Source organism: Strix aluco, chromosome 9 (assembly GCF_031877795.1).
Source record: "Strix aluco isolate bStrAlu1 chromosome 9, bStrAlu1.hap1, whole genome shotgun sequence".
NCBI classification, from domain to species: domain Eukaryota; kingdom Metazoa; phylum Chordata; class Aves; order Strigiformes; family Strigidae; genus Strix; species Strix aluco.
Window position 1 is genome coordinate 22,992,891 of NC_133939.1, and position 21,348 is coordinate 23,014,238.

Below are 21,348 nucleotides of genomic sequence, written 5' to 3' on the forward strand. Positions count from 1 at the left end.
GGAAAATTAACAGTTTCCCAGGGGCAAGCATGGATACAGTGCTTGAAACTTTAAAACTACGCTGGTTGGAGCACTAGAAATTTTAACAAAAGGATCTAACCTGCTTTGGCGAGGAGAGGCTGGATGCTTAAAGGAATGTTTACCTTTCTAATCTGCATGCAGTATAAAGCCAATGCCTGAGTTACTCTACATGAGTAGCACAAAAAGGCCTTGCGTAACTTAATTGCAACCACTCAGCCTCTGATCACAGTAGGAATATGGATAAGATAGATATCCTTATACTGGTGCTGTGTCAGGCCCAGACAGAAACAGAATACAGCTTCTATTCGTTTCCATTCAGTGCTTTGGGGAAAAACAGTGAGTAAATAATTTCACTTATAGTGTGTGTAATTGCATTTAATACTTCTTTTTATCTAGAATCAGCAATGAAACATCTAAAAATACGTGTCTATAAAAGTAAATGAAAGCAAAAACGGTTGGTAGGAATGGGCACGAGCTCTTTTAGGACATGTGTTGTAGAAATCTGATGGATTTCATGCAATACATTCTTACTATAGATCTTCCCAGAAAAATCTGAAAAAAGAACTAGGAAAACTCATACACATACACATGCATATTTTTAGGTCTACTTAGTAAAATTTGAGAACTGTATCTGTGGGAAAATTGATACACATCTTGGCTGTAACACTGACTCTGTGTAATTCTGTTGTCTTAGGTGAAGTGAAATTGGACTTAAAAAAAAGGTAGCCTCCTTAGAGAAGGCATTTTTCTGCAGCAGCAGAGAGACAATAAATGTTATCTGTCAGGGAAAGAAACAGGCTATTTAAATTCAGGCAGCATAGCATCTTCAGGCGGAAGGGCTATTTTTAACTTCAGATGTAGCTTAATTTAGAAACTGAGCAGTTGAAGTCCCTTTTTTTTTTTTCCCCACTCCTCCGACTGGAGAATTTTTATAATGATTGTAGATATCCTTGTGTGAAGAAACTGAATAGAATAAAAAATACATTATCCTGAGCTTCAAGGTCATGAAAATACACAGCTAAACAAAGCAGCTTTGCAGCATTATTGTTATACATGTGTAAACACAGGGATTAGACTAGATTGATGCACTATTTTGTAAGCATAAGGGCTACTTTGGCAATTTGCCAGGAGGTTGCATATAATTTTTATACCCATTTATGCAAGATCTTACCCAGATCCGTATTATTTTATGTAGGAAGTGCTGTAGTTGCATATAGCCCTATACAGCACATGATAAAGAGAGTGTAAATTTCAATGGTTTCTAAGGGAGAAATATTTATGAGAAAACTGGCAATGATTCCTTGCATTGATTTTTTTTCTGAACCAGCTTCTTGTATTTGGCTTTGTTTGTAAGTTAATCACAAGAATGGAGAAGCTCATCTCGTTACAGAAGATATTCAGAATTAAGAATTGCAGATTTGACTCTATTAACTGATTACAGGCTTTTTAATGTATTCACATTCAGAATATGAAAAAAATCCTCTCACAAATGGAAGTACTTCCAAGATGGCTTGTTGCAAACAGTCTTCTTGCATAATTGCATACTCTATGTCACTCAACGTTCATCTATTGAATTGCAATAGCATTTCAGCATAAAACTCAATTCTAGCTGAATTTTATAGTTTACCTGTTCAAGCTCAGCCAAAAGCAATTCTGAAAGCTATTCTAGTTGCATAACAATAACAAAAAGCAGAGAGAGACATGTGCCATTGTGACAGAAATAATTGGGTTATTAATAAGCTGAATGTGACATGGAAAAGTCAGCTCTATTTCTGAGCATAGTGACACCTTCACCATTAACTCTTAAGCGCACACAACTTCTCTCAGTTTCTGAAATTTTGCTTAAATGGTTGAGCATTTGTTCATATACAGAAAACACAACTTTTCTGGTAGCTACCTAAAATCCTGCAATTATAAGTGAAAGCTTCTGCTGCCATTTATTCTTTAACTTATGACAGCTAAAATTAGAGACTTTCATTCAATTGTTTTTATACACAGGATAGCATGATGTAATGTAGTAAGAGCATCATAAAACAAGTTAGAAATTTGGAGTTATAATCATTAATGTTCAATGGAGGTTAAAAAGAAACATCGTCTAGAGCTGGACTACTTCTGAATTGCCCATTTTGGATGGGGATTCTTTCATCTTCCTCTTAAACATTTTTTTTTGAGGCATGCTCCTTTCCCCAGCTACTTTCTATGTGGAGGGAGTATGGGAATTAGCATAGAAGCTGTTAGAGCCGTTAGGCTCTGCTGTGGGATTTCCTTCATTCTCTGCTGGCCAGATAAACCTGAATTAAGGCTGGATTTAGTCTCTGGGATGCATTTTAGTAGTGCTGTCAGACTAGGAAATTCAGACAGTGATGCACAGTTTGGACTGGGAATGTGAATCCAGAGCCCTTTCTTAAAGAGGATTTTCTCTATAGTAAAGCAGATGTATTGCACCAATATTTGCTGAAATGTTTCAGCTTTAGAAAGGGAATGTGTTTTGTCTCATCAAAGGCTTGATCTAAAGCTTGTAGCAAAAGAAACATTCAGCACACATACTTTCTTGTTTTAGGTGTGTGGTATGCTGTCAGGAGGCAGGATTCAGTTTGCCTATTAAAGAGATTTTTAAAAAGACTAAAAACCATCCAAAAGGAGCAGTGGGGTTGTCAAGAAAAAGCTGAAGTCTTATGGAATTGAGGGTGATGATTTTGGTCTTACAGAAACACAGAATATACTTTAAATAATTTTTCTGAATGGCTTTATAAAATCTAATCAGCTCGAAATTATAACTGTCCATTTTTATCTGCTTTGTTTTCATTCAGTTTGTAGTAAAGAGGAAAACAACTGTTTTGAGAGCAAATAGTAATTCTATTTTCAGGCATTCTAACTCTTAAATAACAAAATACAGCTATGAAGAACTATGGTGACACACAGATGATGAGGCTTAGGTAAGGCCAGACTTTAAGACTTGACTTTCAAGTAAAGCTAGGGTTTCTAATAGAACAGCACTAAAATACTCTGAATTATCCTTAGGAGATTTCTGCCATTTTAGGCCAAACTCTTCTGATGAGATTATAATTATAGTCACAAGTAAGGCTGAACTAGAAAACTGATGACTTTTGGTTCTGGATCCAACCTAATGATAATAATTAGTTCTTATTTAGTAGTTTTCATCCACAGCTCTCAAAGTGTTTTATAATGAAGGTCAATATCATGGCCTTATTTTACAGAAATGGGAGCACAGAAAAAGGAAGTGAGTATCTAAGATCAATGAGCAACTTGGTAACAGACCTAGGAACAGACCCAGATCTTGTAACCCAGGTCCAGGTCTTATGTTCTCCCCATCTATCAAATCAAAGCAATATTTATATTTTCATCGGTGCATCTGAAACCAACTTCATCATGGCTTGCACTTGAATTTCTAGTAGTGTTTCAGATGGTGATGATATAATCCAGAGAAGAAATTTTAAAAAATGAAGCAAACAATACTGGGGTTCAGGTTTTCCTACTTTATGGTTTCCTACAAAATTCCTACCTATATGTCCAGCTGGATTTGCATCCCAGAAACATGAGGTACTACTCTGCGAAAAATAACAGAAATTCCTACATAAGAGGATGGCTGGATAGAATACCTCCAGGGTTTCATGAGCAGCCCCCTAAGACCTGCTCAGTAGTGTGCAAATTCTTTGCTTTGATCCAGAGGGACTGAGATATGGATTCCTGAATATATGGTACTCAGTTGTATGTTCTGTGTCTTTACCCTTTTATAAATCCTTAGCGTGACGGATTCCATGTTTCCCATTTTAAAGTGACTGCTGTGGAGCTGGGAATATTTTCTACAGCCATTTACATCTCTGTGACCTCCCTGAGAGATACTGATATCTGCTCCGTAACAAAGCGAGCCTGGTTTGCCTCTGCCTTTCCTCCTCTGAGCTACCAGCGACTGTGACTGGGTCACTTTTAAAAGACTTGGTAGTGGTCCATAGTGTAAGCTGCAGGCTGGATCCAGATCCGGTGCGTCCAGTAGGGTCTCTGAGAGAGATGGAACCAAGCTGCTGGAGCCTCCTGACTTGTACCTCTGTCTGATCCCAGAACAGCCATTGCACTCTTTGCTGTCTATCTATATAGTCTGTGTAGACTGTTTCCATTGGCAGGGAATGTTTCATGTACTGGCTCTTCCATAAGAATTTTATTATAAATTTTCGCTTCAAAAAGTTTAAGCCTTCTCTTCTGTGTCACTTATTGTTATAGAATTTTTTCACTCATCAAAGAAAAAGTATCAGTGTTTTCCATGCCCGCAAAGCACAGGAGGGAGGACATGCGGTAGAGTGGAGTTTTTATTAATCGGTATGCTGTCTTCTCAGAAATGGGAAATTGATTTTATCCAAGTGTGACAAATTACAAGAAGTAAATACATTGATATTCAGGTGAAATACAGGAGACACTAACAATCATACTGTGTATATAATTATAAAAATACAATATGCTATGCCTGTATAGGGATTTTCACCCATCAGTATGTATGCAGTTCACTAACATACGTAGGCATCATCCCATGTTACGTAGATAGGGACATCTTTCGTCTTGAAGATGGTCATAGATGAGGTACTAAAAATAGTAAAATTTAAGAGCACATGCTCCCTAGAGGGGATCAGAGTCTGAGATGCTGTTTAGACATGCAAACAACCAGAAGTATCAGAGCAGGAAAGAGCGTGGTTGAACCAGTTAGTGCACTGATAACATCTGCTACTTCTAGCTTCAGCAAAATTTGTGAAGGTAATAGAAGTGGAGTGCAGAAACACAGGGAAAGAGATGTGTAAGGCAGTTCCTATTGCCTAGCCTTACATGCCTAACATAGGTGCCTAAATGAGGAAGACAAATTTTCCTGTGCTTTTGAGAGATTAACTGCAGAGGATGTTCTTTCAGAAAGTAATTCAGAATCTACAAGTACGGCCTCTGCTCTGAAGCACCTCTAGAGGAGCCTGACACTCTTCACTGATGATGTAGGAGACTCTGCTGGTTTTGGCTGGGATAGAGTTAATTTTCTTCACAGTACCTAGTATGGGGCTGTTTTGGATTTGTGCTGAAAACAGTTTTGATAATACAGAGATGTTTTTATTGCCGAGCAGAGCTTACACAGTCAAGGCCTTTTCTGCTCCTCACCCCACACCACCAGCAAGGGGATTGGGGGTGCACAAGCAGCTGGGAGGGGGCACAGCTGGGACAGCTGAGCCCAACAGACCAAAGGGACATCCCAGACCATATGGCGTCATGCTTAGCATATAAAACTGAGGGAAGAAGAGGAAGGAGGAGACGTTCAGAGTGATGGTGTTTGTCTTCCCAAGTAACACGTGATGGAGCCTGGCTTTCCTGGAGCTGGCTGAGCACCTGCCTGCTGATGGGAAGCAGTGAATGAATTTCTTGTGTTGCTTTACCTGTTAAACTGTCTTTATCTTAACCCATGAGTTTTCTCACTTTTACCCTTCAGATTCTCTCCCCCATCCCATGTGGGGGAGTGAGCAAGCGGCTGGGTGGTGCTTAGTTGCCGGCTGGGGTTAAACCATGACAGAGACTTACGTAAACTAACAGCCTACCTTAAGCCCCTGGCTTAGGTGTTAAACTTAAGCAGTGGTAAAAACCCGGTCCATGTAGGGTCATTGCAAAGGCAACTTTGTACTGAGGACTACAAACCTAATATTGATAATGTTCTTTCCTTGTATGCAGCCATCTTGGGAAACGTTCATTTTCCCCTCAGTCTTCTCTTTCTGTTCTTTATATGACATTCAGGTCTTATGTGCAGAGGCTGAGTAGTTTGTCTGAAAGACGAAGAAAGTCAGTGGAAGAGCGTACCTTATATCTGTGCACTGCATTTGTAACCGAATCTAAAGTCAGACAGACTCAAGGACTCTTCTGTGTTCCTACCTAGAGATGGGAGGTTATTCTCTACTCAGGATTGGCTTTCATAAAAGTCCCTGGCAAAATCATAAATTGTGCTGTTATAAGATCTCTGAAAAAACAGAGAAAAGTTCATAATCAAAACAAGAGCAATAGTTTTTGTGCCATACCTGATTTAATAGAAAAGCAGTATTTACTTGAAAAGGAATATAAGTAAAATCTGGCTTTTCATTAAAATGGATGAACATTTTTTAACTCAAAAAGGATTAAAATTTTTATTTTTGGTTAAAATGCTTTTTTTTCAAATGACGTTACTGAAAATTTTACATCCAAGGCCTAGCTTCAGAAGATCTGTTGAATTCTCTGTCCTTTGTATCTGACTTGCAGCACTATTAATGCTTTTCATGTTTCTCTGTTGCACTTGTCTTGTTTAATACAAGACAAGAAGCCATGTGGGTGACAGCTCTATACCAACAAATCTTTACAGACAGATGCTATGATTTGATCCTGATACTCACTGTATGTTTTACTGCTGCAACTGAGACTTAAAAATATAAGCACCAGCTTTTTTTCCTTTATATATCTGCATAAAAAAAGCCTGCTCTGATTTAACATAATATTAATTTAAAACTATTTTTAACCTAAATGAAGCAGGCGGACAATTACATTAATATGTTTCATGGTGCAAGAAAGGATTTCTTCCTTTTGGCTGACATTCATCACCAGTTCTTACATAAGCATTCACCATACCTAAATAAAGTAGTAAGAAGATACTTCCTCCTCCTATTAAGTGGCCCCTTATACAGAGAAGATCAAATTCAGCTGATAATGTCACCAGGAAGTATGTGCAATATTTAAAATCAGGTTGACAGTGTAGATACTCAGTTGCGAGGCACGCAGCTGCATCACCGGCAAGTCCTGTGGCTGGGCGCTCGATCGAGGGTATGGGGGGTTCCCGGAGCCAGGGATGCTGAGGCAGAGCAGAGCCCCTCCAGGAGCTGGCAGCTCTCACGAGAGGCTGATGTGGCTTGGGCCTTGCCAGGAGCAACCGTGGGAGATTTGAAGGGCCCTAGGGAGTGCTGCGAACAGGGCGTGCAAACAGGGATCTAGAGGGTGCACTGGTCTGCACAGCAGTTTGTGTGAGGAGGGCTGTGCAACCTGCTTGTAGGCCCACAGCCCAGGGAAGTGCTCTAGTCTCTGCCATAATGGTGGACACTCACCTCAGAATTAAAACCAGCGTTTCTACAGAGGAAGCCCCTGAAATGTCTGGTGCTTCCACCCAGATGGAACTGGTAAGGAAGGAGACTTCAGTACAGACAGTGGGTTGCAACAAGTGCCCAGACCCTTCTCCTGGAGAAAAGGTAAGTACCTGCAAAAGATGTGCACAGGTTGGTGATCTGTTGCATCAGGTGGCCAAGTTGCGGGAAACAGTTAAAAGACTGTGCAGTCTCAGAGGGGCTGAGATGGAGATAAGTGGTTTCAGAACCATGCTCCTGTGGCAGACACCACAGAGAATGAGCCACTTTAGACCCTGGTGACCCACAAAAGCAGGACTCTGCTTTAATCGCCACCCTCCAGCATTGCAACAAAAAACAGATATGAAGCTTCAACAGCTGTAGACACCTACAAACAAGGTCTGTAAGGAGAAACTGTACCAGCAGCACATAGTGGATACTGCAAAACTAAATGAGTGCTTGTAGTGGATGACTCTCTGTTAAGGGGCACTGAGGTGCCCATCTGCCAGCCCGAGAGGGAGTCACGAGAGATATGCTGCCTTCCGGGAGCTAACGTCCGAGCTGTTGCTGAGAGAGTGCCACAACTTGTCAAGAGCACAGACTACTATCCATTGCTACTCTTTCATGTGGGCATGAATGACACGGCGAGCCAGAACCTGGGCAGAATCAGGCTACAAAGCCCTGGAGGTGCAAGTGAAAAGTATTGGTGCCCAAGTTATTTTTTCTTTCATTTTACCAGTTAGAGGAAAGGGTGCAGCCAGAAATAGATGTATAATGCAAATCAACTTCTGGCTTCATGGCTGGTACTGCTGTGAGGGTTTTGGGTTTTATGACAATGGGACATTCTTCGATGATTATAGCCTGTTAGGGAGGGATGGGATCCACCTGTCTAGAAGAGGCAAGGGAATCTTTGGCAGCAGGCTGGCCAACTTGGTGAGGCGGGCTTTAAACTGAAGGACTCAGGGAGCGGTGTCCAAAGTGGCAATGCTCATGCCACTGCAACCAACTGGGAAATAAGTCAGGTCAACCAGAGCAGTGACAAATGTTCCTTAGCTGCCTCCCAAGATGAGAACCAGAAGACCAACCACCTCAAGTGTCTGTATACCAATGCACACAGCCTGGGGAACAAACAGGAGGAACTGGAGCTCCATGCCCAATCAGAAAGTTATGATATCTTAGGAATAACTGAGACGTGGTGGGACAACTGACATGGAAAATTGTGATGGATGGCTATAGGCTGTTTTGTAAAGACAGGCAGGGAAGAAGAGGAGGAGTCGTCGCACTCTATGTTAAGGAGAACCTTGAATGTATAGAAGTCAATTACAGCGATTGTGGAAGCTCTATTGAATGTCTCTGGGTCAAGATCAGAGGGGTCATCTCCATGGTGGTTCTTACAGTAGGCATCTGCTACCAACCTCCAAACCAAGACAATAAAGCCGATGAAGTAATATTTGGGTCACTTAAGCTTCGGTTCAACAGAACCTGGTTCTTATGGGTGACTTCAACTACACAGACATTTACTCATGCATCATCTGTCAAGTTTCTGGAATACGTAGAGGACTGCTTCCTCATAAAAATGTTAGATGTGCCAACCAGGAATGAGGCACTGCTGGACTTGCTACTCACAAACCAAGAAAACCTGCTTTGTAGTATCTTGGTTAGTGATAGCCTTGGCTGTGGTGCTCACAATATTGTGGAGTTTGGGATCCTGCTGAGCATGCTGAAGGTCAGTACCAAGACAAAGGTTTTAGATTTTAGAAGAGCAAACTTCAGCTGGGAGGGATTCCTTGGGAAGCTTTCATGGAGGATAAAGGAGCTAGTGAGTGCTGGGAGTTTTTCAAGAATGCTCTCCTGGGAGCACAAAACCAGTTCATCCCCTTTAAAGGTAAGGGAAGTAGGCGGAGCAAGACACCCCCTTGACTTAACTGCAGGCTTCTGAGTCTGCTTTAAAGCAGAAGAGAGGTGCACCAGAGGTGGAAAAACAAATACATGTTGAGAACTACAAGGGCATTGCCAGGGTGTGCAGAGATGCAGTTAGAGAGAAGCAAAAGCTCAGCTCAAACTGAAATTGGCCAGAGATGTCAAAAACTACAAGAAAGGGTATGTAAACAACAAGCAGAAACAGAAGGAAAATACTAGCCCACTGTTAAACAGGAGAGGTGAATTAGTCACCAGCGCCACTGAAAAGGCAGACGTTCTCATCACTTTCTTCACCTCTGCCTTTACCAGCACTGTTGGGCCCCAGACCTTGGGAACAAAAATCCAGGTCGATGCAAACACAGATCCACTGTCAGTGAAGGAAGAGTTAGTGTGTGACTTATTACAGGAGCTTGACCCCTACAAATCAGTGAGCCCTGATGTTATCCACCCGAAGGTGTTGAGAGCTGGCTGACATTGTTGTGAGGCTGTTCTTCATAATCTTTGAGACATTGGGGAGTTTGTGGGACATCCCAGAAGACTGGAGGAAGGCTAACGTCAGCCCCATCTACAAGAAGGGCTTAAAGGAGGATCCAGGAAATGATAGAGCCATCAGTCTTACTTCAGTCCCTGGGAAAGTTATGGAACGAATCCTCCTGGGGGCTATCACAAGTCAAATGCAGCACATGATTGGGAAAAGCCAGCACGGATTCACCAAGGGCAAGTGGTGCTTGAGGAAACTGCTCACCTTCTACGACAAAGTAACCTGCTCAGTTGGTGTGGGGCGAGTGGTGGACATTGTCTACCTAGATTTCTCCAAGGCTTTCAATACAGTTTCCCACAGCCTTCTCCTGGGGAAAGTGAGGCGTTACAGTCTAGACAAGTGGTCTGTGTGGTGGGTGGGGAACTGGCTGACAGGCCATACCCAGGGGGTGCTGGGAAATAGCTCTTTTCCAACTGGCAACCTGTGACAAGTGGGGGTCCCCCAGGTGTCGATATTGGGCCCAGCGCTGTTTAATATCTTCCTGAGTGATTTGGATGATGGGATCAGGTGTACCCTGGTGAAGTTTGCTGATGATACCAAACTGAGTGGGGAAGTGGACACTTCAGAAGGGAGAGCCACTCTGCAGGAAGACCTGGATAGGCTGGAAGAGCGGACTAACAAGAATCTTATGAAGTTCAACAAGGACAAGTATGAGGTCTTGCACCTGGAAAAACATCATCCAGGAATGCAGAACAGGCTGGAATCTACCTAGATGGGGAGCAGCTCTGTGGAAAGGGTCCTGGGGGTCCTGGTGGGCAACAAGCTCAATAGGAGCGACCAGTGTGCTGCAGCGGCAAAGCAAGCCAACGGGGTGCTGGGCTGCATCAGCAAGGGCATCCCCAGCAGAGATAAAGAAGTGATTATCCCCCTCTGATCAGCACTTGTCAGGCCACACCCAGAATACTGTGTTCAGGTTTGGTCCCTGCTAATCAAAAGAGATGTGGACAGGCTGGAGAGTCTCCAGAGAAGGGCCACAAAGATGATCAAAGGACTGGGAAACCTGACAGGTGAGGAAAGGCTGAGAGAATTGGGTTTGTCCAGCCTTGAGAAAAGAAGGCTTAGGGGAGACCTCATCACTAATGTTCTAGTGTTTAAAGGGTGGCTACAAAGAAGATGGAGGCTCCCTTTTCACAAGGAGTCCCATGGAAAAGATGAAGGTTAATGGATACAAGTTACTCCTGGGGAGGTTCCTGTTGGACACAAGGGAAGGATTTTTCACAATGAGAACAATCAGCCACTGGAACAATCTCCCCAGGGAAGTGGTTGATTCCCCAACATTGGACACTTAAGATTCAGCTGGACAGGGGACTGGGCCATTTTGTCTAGACCATGCTTTTGCCAAGAAAGGTTAGACCAGGTGCTCCTTGAGGTTCCTTTCAACCTGGTATTCTATGATTCTATGATACTGCTGCAGAAGAAAAAAATGGCAGTTTGCCTCAAAAACGATGTTACAAATTTCAGGTTGGTGCTATGACAGAATTAAGGACAGACTTATTGGTTAGAGTTTTTACCACTATATGAGCAGTATGAGATTTAGGAGTTATGGCAGGAATCTGAAAAGGAATTTTGTGTGCTGCATGCCACAAAACCATTCTGAAACCTTGTTGTTAGACTGACTCTCTAAAATGGCTTAGTGAAATGCCACTTACTGGGCATATATATTATATAATATATGTTAAGGAACAATTTCACATTAGCTGAAGGATGAAATAGGAATATGTTAATTATTTTCTGTAATTTTGTTTGATTTGATGTTTAGGTCTTGTGTGAACAGGTCCTTTTTCATTGTCAGTTTTGGTTGTAAGGTCAGTTGATTAACCAGACCATCTGTGGTCCTACAGTACTCCCTAATACAGAGGAGAGAGAAACAATTTCAGTTAAAATAAATATTAGAAACACTGAACAGAGTTGTCCTCAGCCAAAAAATTAGAAAGTGAAATCCCTCATACTTAGCATGGAATAGCAAAATCATAGTGGGTATATTCCCCCAAAACTGAAAAATTAGGAATAGAGTAAGGAAACATATATACAGTATGATAATTCAGTCTTGGAGATGACAAAACAATGAAGCCAATTTTTTATTTAGGAATCTGAGTATTATTTTCTTGTATATGTAAATAAGGGTAAATTTGTGTTAAAAAAAAAAAGGGACTAAAAGAAAATCTCAAGGGAAGAGCACAAGGACAAATGAAGAAATGGTTTAAGTGTATAAAGCAAGACTGGTTCAGTAAACCATTCAAACATTTGTAAAAAAATGAGCAAAGAGGTAGAAAAGACAGCTAAAGGGAAATGCATTTTACAATTCTAGCAAGTAGACTTTAACTTCTAAATATAACTACTGTAATAAATGACTTTGGAAAGTTATACATAGAGACACAAAATATCCTCAACCCTGTGGTTGAGAAATGTCATGAATTCAATGGAAAAATACACTAACACTGTTCATGGATGCATGTTTTGTGGAGAGAGAATTTCCGTTTCCCTGATGTGTATTCACAAACAATGAATTAATCCAAGCCTTTAAAATGCCCGCAACCTATATCTGTGTTGGTGCTAAACTCTTCTAATGCCAAAGAAAATACACACACACACAAATCTACTCACTGCACCATTGGTAAGCTTTACTATTCTTTTAAGTCTTTTTTTTTTTTTTTTTTTTAATGTACTTTTTGACTGTGAGGAGAGAATAAGCAATCATAGTTAAAATATGTTCTCTAGGCAAAACTCTTGGTGAGCAGCATGCTTCCACATCCTTAGGCCTACTACTGTGTCATCCTGTTATTTCTGGTGCCAGCAATTCCTCTGTACTTGTCTGATGTGGGTGCTCCTACACTGTGGCTTATAACAAGCCTTTCAGCTGCGTTTAGACAGACCCTTTAAGTGTCCCTCTTTGACGTCAGCTCAGCTTTGGGGACTAGTTGGTGTTTTTCATGTGACTGATAACAGGAGGTTTCCTGATAAAGCCTTTCAAAGGAATGGGCAAAAGAAGCACAGCATGATTCTCTAGGGGACATCATCTTTGATACTTGAAAGGGACCTTTTCATCTTGGGCTTTGAGAGACTGTGCACCCAACATGCTAAGGAGATTTAGAACATCCTTGTTTAGATTCTTGCCTCAGGAGATTACTGTCTGATAGTTGAGAATTAACAAAATCCAAGGTAAATTCTAAGTGTTTAATTGTTCATGGAGAAAAAAATGTTTCACATCCTTTTCAGCTGTGTGCATGAGATTCCAGGTTCTCAAGGTGTCGAGTGCATTTAGAGAGAAAAAGGAAAACTGAATAAGGGGGTATTCCTAAATGAAAATATCACACACAATTTCTTCAGTAATTGGTATTTCTGGTTAGATCGCTGCATTGATACTTGTCATTTGCATAAGCAACTGTTACAACTTGTGGGCACATACAAAACAAGGTGTATTGTGCTGTATATAAAATATATATTCAGTGTCAAATAAGGAGGTGGGAGGCCTCATACAAAGGCTAGGATACAGATTAACAGTTTGGTAGCTGTGACCCACATATGAAATGAATGTTTAGCCTCAGTTATCAGTATAGCTGATGAGAGTGGTGATAATTCTATCATGCAAATTATGATGATGCACTAGAAATTACAGCTGCTGGCATGGAAGCAAAGCTTACTGGTAAGACAGATTTAGGTGATGCAGATAGTTTCCAGATTGCTGAAGGAACTGCAGTAATGTGGGGTTTGTAGTGAGTCTGTTTTTTTGTTTTGTTTTGTTGGGGTTCTTTGTTGGGGTTTTTTTTGTTTGTTGTTTTTTTCCTGCGATAGGAAAATAGCAAGTGTGGACCTATTTTGGAATGAATTACAACATTGTTTTATCAAAGGTAGTACTTAATATTTTTCAATATGGTAACTGATTTTTTTAGGAGTGGTAAAAGTGAGCTTCATCCACTTAGATTCTAGTAACTGATATCCCACAGGAAATTGTTCTTGAATTTGGAAATTATGGTGGTGAAAACGAGAATTGTGAGCTGGCTGAAGTGCTGACTAAAAGTAATATTCAAGGCAAAGTGACAAGACTGGAGAAACATTATTAGTGGTGTTTCTCTGGGGTTAGTCTTGGGACCGGTTGGGTTTAACATATTTACTGGTGCGTTGAGGTGAAATTCCTAGATAAGACAAAGTTGGGAGGTACTGCCAAGGCTGAGGAAGACTAGGTTGTTCAAAACTTTTTTACTAGCTTGCTGGTAATGTCATATAAGTAAGTAGCATATGTACAAAGCCATACACTTTGGGTTCAATATTAACTTCATCTGTAACCTGGGGGTTTATGAACTGCAAGTAACGGAGGTGGAAACAAATCTGAGTGTACTTATTGGTGGAAGGATAAATACGATTGGACAATGGAATGTAATTATGGTAGAAAAGATAATGCAATCCTGGAAGGTGAGAGTTTTTTAACAGAGAGAAGGAGATATTGGTACCATCTTACAAGGAGTGTTAACTTCTTTTGAGTATTTCTATAGTTGTGTTTAGCTATTTTCAGACAAATGAAACTAAACTGTGAGAGGTGCAAAGAAGAGATACAGGATGAGCAGGGGAATGAAACTCCATCTTTTGAAGGGAAATTAGAAATGCCTCATATACCCAACCAAATGGAGGTTTCTGGGGCGATGAATCATGAAATATACTGGGAGCAAGAATTGATAAATGGATAGGTACAGTGTCCATGATCACTTAGTCCTTAGCCTCTCTGCTGAGATTGCTAACAAAGCTGCCAACTGCTGCCTGTTCAGTAGTTTTCTTTTCTGATGTGGATAGTTGACTGGTGTTAATTCCAAAAGTCCACAAAACTCTTGCATGCAACACTGACAAGAGGATTGCCAGTAAGACTGTATTTTTATTAGGACTGTGAAAAGTATTCAGCAGCCTTAAAAAATGCATACCATTTTTCAAATCCTGGCTCCAGATTACTTATAAAAGAAAGAACTATTTTTTATTTGAGATCTTACTGAAGTTCCTCTTGTTTGGTCTTTTGAACTCGGCTCTGGTGGTGTCACTGCCTTACCCTTGCCTAATGAGCCAGCTCACCATGATGACAGCTGCTGCTGTCTGGTTTTGACTTTCGAGAGCTCCGTAAGTGCGAAGTGTGATGACATCATGCTCCCCAGGGTGTCAGTTATTAGCTGCTAAAAATAGTTACAGGCAAACACAGAATAGAAAAATCAAATGTCTGTTTAAACCACTAGTGAATGGGAAGGTAAAGAGATAGAGCTCAGCTGAGGGGCTTTTTATTTAAATACAAAGGCAACAATATCGGACTGCAATCCTGGCAGATGTTGCAGATGATGCTTTAGGACTCGTGAGCTGGGAGAGCCCACAGAGACAAGTTCATCCCTGGTGCAATTCCAAAACTGTCATGGTAAGTAAGCTTTTGGTGTTTATTTCCCACTGGTTAGGTTGTCTGATCTGAGTAATCTGTGTTTTGCAGTTCTTAATGTAACTATGGGATTCACAGCACGAGAATGATGTCAGTGTTACTGCCAGTATAATCACTGTTCTATTAAAAAATAAACCACAAAGCAATATTCATATTGTAAAATGAAGTGCTGAAAGGTTAAGAAATAATGTACAGTAAAAACTATATGCAGGCGTAAATGGTGCCTCCAGTCTCCAAGTTCAGGAAAGAATCTTGCTCAGCATGTGTTTTGGGGCTATTCGGAGCAAGTTCTTTTGACACCACTTAAGACCTTTAGGCCTTAGATCTACAAGCTAAGACACAGGTCACATTTTCAGGCTTTAACTTAATTCCAGTTTTGTAATGTAGACTTTTGTTTAATGTTTCTGTGATACTAGCAAGGTGTTCCACTAAGTGTGGTGTTTAAGCTGCTCCAAATTAAAGCTGATCTAATAGAGAAAACACGTATAAATACAGAATCAATATAACATGAAAGTTAAGATTAACATAGGACTGGGTGTCTCACAACCTTTGAAAATCTCATCCTGGGTTTTTTATCCTAATTAGGCCATGGACAGAAATGTTTAACTAGGCTTATCCGTGCTGTTAGAAGGTTTTCTAACCTGAGCTACTCATAACAGTCTTTTCTACAGTTCTTAACTTACCGTCTAAGGGCAGGCAGGGGTAGAAATATGAAGCTGTGTCTCTTCCAGACAAACACCACTGCAAATTCTCATTCCAAGTTACAAATGCTAACCCATGGGCTTGAAACTCCCTTGGCTGAAGTACAATCTTTTCCTCACCCATTCAGAGTCAGCTACCACAGCTTCACGGTGATTCAAAACCATCAGAAATTGCTTGTAACTAGCACTGGCCCCCTTATGAAGGAGAACCACCTGTTCTCCCTCCAGCTTTTGCACCCTGGCCCCAAACTGCCTGGTCTCCTCTTTGTAGCCAGGGCACAAGCTAAAACCCCAAGTCTGCTAATCCTACAGAGCCTGACTCACGTCTCTGTCAACCACTTGCAGCAGCCTTCCCTAGAGGGAATGAAGAGCTTGATGGATGTTGTACTGCTGGTTATCAGAGCGCCTGCTAATGAAGCAACAGATCCATTACAGTATTTATCCATTGTGCAAGATCAAATTACAGGAACTTTGTGAAGTATAAAATAGTTTGATTTTTACCCTGTGTTCATCCTGTAAAAGATTATGTCTCTAAAAGATATTCCCATCCTATCATTATTTCCTTGTGCTGATTCATCTGTGTTCGAGATTGTTTAGAGCCAGAATTTGATTCTGCCTTGTTGCTGATAATGCTTTTTGAAAATCTGTTTGATAATTGTCATGGATAAAGCTGAAGAATCCCTGGGTCTTTTGCTTGCGGCGTGTAACATGTAAAGTAGAAGTTTTTCTTGCAGATCAGAAGTCAGGGCACTGACGTAGGAATTATTGTGTGAAATTACATTGTCTCTTTTATGTAGGAATTCAGACAGTGATTGTGATAGTCCCTTTTGTCCTTTAAAAATAAGAATTTATGACTCAAAAGGTGCTCCTCTGTCAGTCACAAAATTTTTACCATTGTACTGAATCTTATTTTTAATGGTATAATATCCTGTCCTTTTATTTGGTAGTGTGGTGTTTTGGATGCAAACTCATTTACAGTCATTTTCTTTAGTCTGCAAAACAGGCACACACACAAAAAAAAAGATGGAAGAATTGAAGAATTTCTATATTCAGTGGTGACGGCCAGAGGGGCAAAATGTAATATAATTAAAAAACCTTATTGAAGAATTTTTCCTTTTTGCATGGGTTTGTGAGATTTATTTTTTTTAGGAAGAGGACTATTTTTAAGTGACTCCCTAAAACTACCTGAAGGAGTAGCATATGAAAGAGAATGATAATAAGAAATAGAAATACAGGGAAGCTTTTACAGCATAAAATGCATAGAATTTTTAGCAGGTGGCCAACTTCTTGCTTAGAAAGATTTCCTGCTGCATTAAATTTTTCTTGCTGTATCCCCCAGAAGGCTGAATGTTGCCAGACAATGCAGCAACGCCCTTATTTTGTACTAGAGAATGATTTTTCCATTCACAAGCTGTTTCAATATTCCAGAGCATCTTACTGCTCTAGCACGCATTTATCTGAATTTAAAGTAATTTATTCATAAAAAGATTATTCTCTATTGGTTTGGGGATACCATCAGGGATAAGGGCACATGCAGTAGCACAAACAACTGAGGTCTGGCAGACTTTCTGTCTGCTTGACGCTTTCACTGATGGCCTTGACACTGATTATAATGCCAACAGAGTAAAATATCCTCTACAAAATATAATTTCCTGCTGGAATGCTGGCGAAGTAGTGCTGATGTGGCATACACTTACGGCATCATCTGTAGGTGATGGCACTATCTTGCATGTTCTGTTTTCAAGGTTAAATAAAGATGCATACAAAATACTCTCAGCAAGAGGTAACCTGAGCCTTAGGTCTGACTTCAGCTGAGCGTTCAAACCCTTGTGGTATGCTTTTTGTGTGCAAATGGACCTGCTGTGTATGGAAATTATCTCAGTTTAAATAGAAGCAATGTAGAAAACTGAACTGTGTAAATGGCTGTGAATGGATCTACCTGATTTTTGTAGAAAATCTAAGGATGGTGGACCTAAATAATAAAATTAGGGTAAAAGTATTTGTAAAACACCATGGAAGTACATATTTATCAGTTTTACATATCCCAAGCTACATCATGCTGAAATGATGGACAGTTCAACAAAATATATGCCTGCAATGTATTTAGATCCAATAGCAGGAAGCTGAATCCAGATAGATTCAGACTGGAAATGAGGCATATGTGTCTATTAGTGTGGGTCATTAAACATCAGCATTTCTAGACAAGAAACATGGGATATTTCACATGCACAGTAAATTGAAGGTTTGTATAAGACTACACACATGTAATCCAAATAACATAGACAAGTTAAAGGATCTGATGTAGGAACTACTAAGGGAATACGGTTGACTGTTGCTATAAAATGTCAGACTAAAAGATTAGAATAATCTCTCTGCTTGGAAAATATATGAGTCTATAGCTCTGTCCTATATGTGCACAGCAGATGGAGAACAAGAAAAGGTTTTCATTCTACTGCGTAAAAAGATACTAATGGCACTGTCTCACCCTGGATTTTAACATGATTAGATAGTTAGATCGTGTCAAATCTTGCCTTATCACCAAGACTACTTGCCATAAAATTTCTGACATCAGAAGAGGGATATCTGCATTAAAGTAAAATTTGAAGATTGTCTAATATTTAAGCTTGTGGGACAGAGTCCTTATCCACAGAAACAGTGTTGTCAGCAGCGCTGTTTGTTTGAATTAAAGCTGCAGATTGGAACTAGTCGTTGATGCTGATCTCAACTTTTATGTAGGACATAAATTGAATACATTACATTTTCTAACCCGCCAGGCCAGCATTTTGTGACGCAGATACCAAAGCTGAAGTAAATAGGAGCAGGCAGTGTTTTCCAGCCTGAGGTGTCAGGCCACTTAGAAATCAGGTTCCTAAATGTAAATGTAGTATAGATATCCAAGTTGAACGATATCTCAGAAATATATCCAAAGATATATATTATTCTGACAACATGCTGGAATCAGCTATTACTGCTGACACTGTGCCAACTCAGTGAAGGTGTCTTTTGATGTATTTCAAGAAACATGTAAGTTCAGTGTCCTGTAACTGCATCCGTAATGACCAGCCTCTCAGGAAAAAACTTGAGAAGGTTGGGTTTTGTTTTTTAATCGTTAACTTCGCACTCTTGTGCCTTCCTTCCTCTCTAAGCTTCCTTTTTGTGAAGATGAAACCTAGTGATGCAGTGTTTGCCTATAGGCGTCCTTTTTCCTGTGAACATAGAGAAGCCTGAAGAACAAATAAACTGTTTAAGTTGCTGATCCTGCATGTTTGCAAATTCATTGGGAGATTTGGCTCACATGTAAGGACACAAGGATCCAGCTCCTAGGGAATAAATGTCAAAGAACATGAAAAGAAAAGCCTTAGTAGGCACTGGGACTATAAGAACAAAGAGTGCTTCCAAACTGCAGTAGTGAAAACCACTGGGAAATGTGGAATAGTCTGACAGAAGCAGTAAGAATGATGGTTCTGAGTCAGGCACTGAATCAGAGGGAAAAAAAAAAAAGGGGGGGAAAAAAAAAAAAAGAGGCTTGATCCAAGTGAATTAAAGCCACTTATATTCCTGGAAATGAATTATTTCCTCTTTATCAAAAAGGAAAAAAAGACAAAGAGGTTAAGAATGTAATTATATGTTGCAGAAAGAATTATATGGCAATTTCTGTCTCCCAGGCTTACATTCAGGGTACTAACCAAAACTCTGACACACTGACTAACTTTCTGTAGTGAGTCTCGGCAGCGTTGCCTGCAGTGCCTATTTACTTCTCAGTACTTCCTCTTGGAGGCTTTCTTTTAGTCTACGTTCTCAGCAGGCTTTTAGAGGAAGCTCTGGGTATTATTTTGTGTCCAGAATAAACAGAAAGCACAGTACCGTCTTCTGTGTATAAGCTCTCTCTTTCCTATGCGAATTTACAAATATTGTAGAAAAACAAAATGATCACAGAAATAGTGTTTTGTTAAATGATCACTTGAAACTAGTGCAGAGGACTTGGTTCCTTGCTTTGTCAATGAGTTCAAGCATATCAGGTACATAATTTACTATTTATGTCATGAAGGCCTTCAAGGAAATGCTGAAGCCTATGAAGCATCTCTGCCCTTTTCTATCTTAGGCTGAGAATATTTTCATTCCATTCATCTCTGCTTAGATGCAGAGTGTCTGAAGACTGTTGCAGAGTATCTGTTTTCAATGCACACTGATGTTTTGCCAGTCATATGTCATGAGGAAGCATCCTCCCACTGGTATGAACAATATGACCATGAAAGAAGGCGAACAGTAACTGCATTATGTCCTCCAGAAGATGGATAGAAGTTAGAGGGAATGTGTTTTTGTGCAGTGTGTTGCAGGGCCTTGCTCATCAGTTGCGTGACATTGCTACGTTTGTTTCCTAACATTTACAAATGAAATTAAATCAAGGTTGTAAAACAGAAAATTGTATTCATATGCTTTGTAGATTGATGACGACTGACATACTGTAAAATGCTAAAAAAGAGATCAGCTGCTATTAGTCTATAAAGAAGCATCACCAATATGAATTTGGCAACCAAGATTTCAAACAGTTAACTTCATTCTGTCCTATATACTCACTAAGGATGTCTTTTTGTGTTGATTTTTGTTGATGGATGGAAATTGGTTGGAAATAATTATATTAAGATTCAGTTATTCATAAAACTGTATCATTTAGTAACAAAAACCCATTTGCTTATGAATGCGTTTAGGTTGCTGCACTGAACATACCCAGACTCTTATCCTCCAGTCATTCTTAATTGGCTGAAGAGTAGAAAAGGACTGGGGCAATTTCCTACAGACTTTTTTCTGGCTCTCCTGCTATGATGCCCTGAAGTAGATGAGATGCTGCCATATCACAGAGACCACTGGGTTAAATTAACCAGGGTATAATTAAGATCACAAAAACAACCACAAAACTTCTATGGGGTTGCAAGCAGCACTATCCCTCATTATCCCAAAGAAAGTTTATTTCTCGCTACTTCCCTTGAGAGGAGAGTTAAAAATTACCCTATTATGGGATGAGGACTGCCCAATAGCCAGAAAAAGCAATTTGAGAACTAGCATGGCCAGCTGGAGCCCAGCCAGTATGACTGTGACTGGTGATCCCCCGAAACAAAACAGTGCAGCAGAAGCTGCTGTGCGCTGCCGCTGCAGAAAGCATCCCCCAGCAGGTGCCACCTAGAGAAGCCAGTAATAGCCTGGCCTGCGAGAGTCGAAGACGAAGCAAGGTGAAAGGGGATGAAAGAAAAACAGGAAGGGGAACAGTGGGAAAAGGAATTAATCTTTATTTTGTGTGCTGGAAAGATCAAACTGCATTGCACTGTTGCAGTGTTTTGAAGTAAGTTTTGTCTTAGGACTTGACTCTCCTTATGCCAATTTAAGTCATCGGTTTAATATGCAGTGGTGCAAATAGGGATCAACCCCTGCTTGCCTACTTGTACAGACACACATTTATGTTGGATGCTTGCTTTTTAGCACAGTACTGGACCAACAGTGCTAAAACACCATATGTTTTGCTGTGTCAAGGGAACCAGCTATCACTGTAGCCATGTCACTAAATCACATTACAACCCTTGGTCTAACAACATTTGTATAGATCTCCAGCTCTCTACTATTTGTCACTAATCAGAGTAGTCTGAAGAT

At 40.3% G+C, this 21,348-nt stretch overlaps 1 long non-coding RNA gene across 1 annotated transcript in view; it reads left to right on the top strand.

Annotated features, from left to right (window-relative positions):
* The window catches only part of LOC141927208 (uncharacterized), a 35,937-nt gene extending 15,764 nt beyond the window's left edge, over window positions 1-20,173 (top strand). Inside the window, exon 3 of the long non-coding RNA XR_012624326.1 lies at window positions 19,844-20,173. This is a non-coding gene — a long non-coding RNA (uncharacterized LOC141927208). The remainder of the gene's footprint in view (window positions 1-19,843) is intronic.
* The last annotated feature ends 1,175 nt before the right edge of the window (window positions 20,174-21,348 follow it).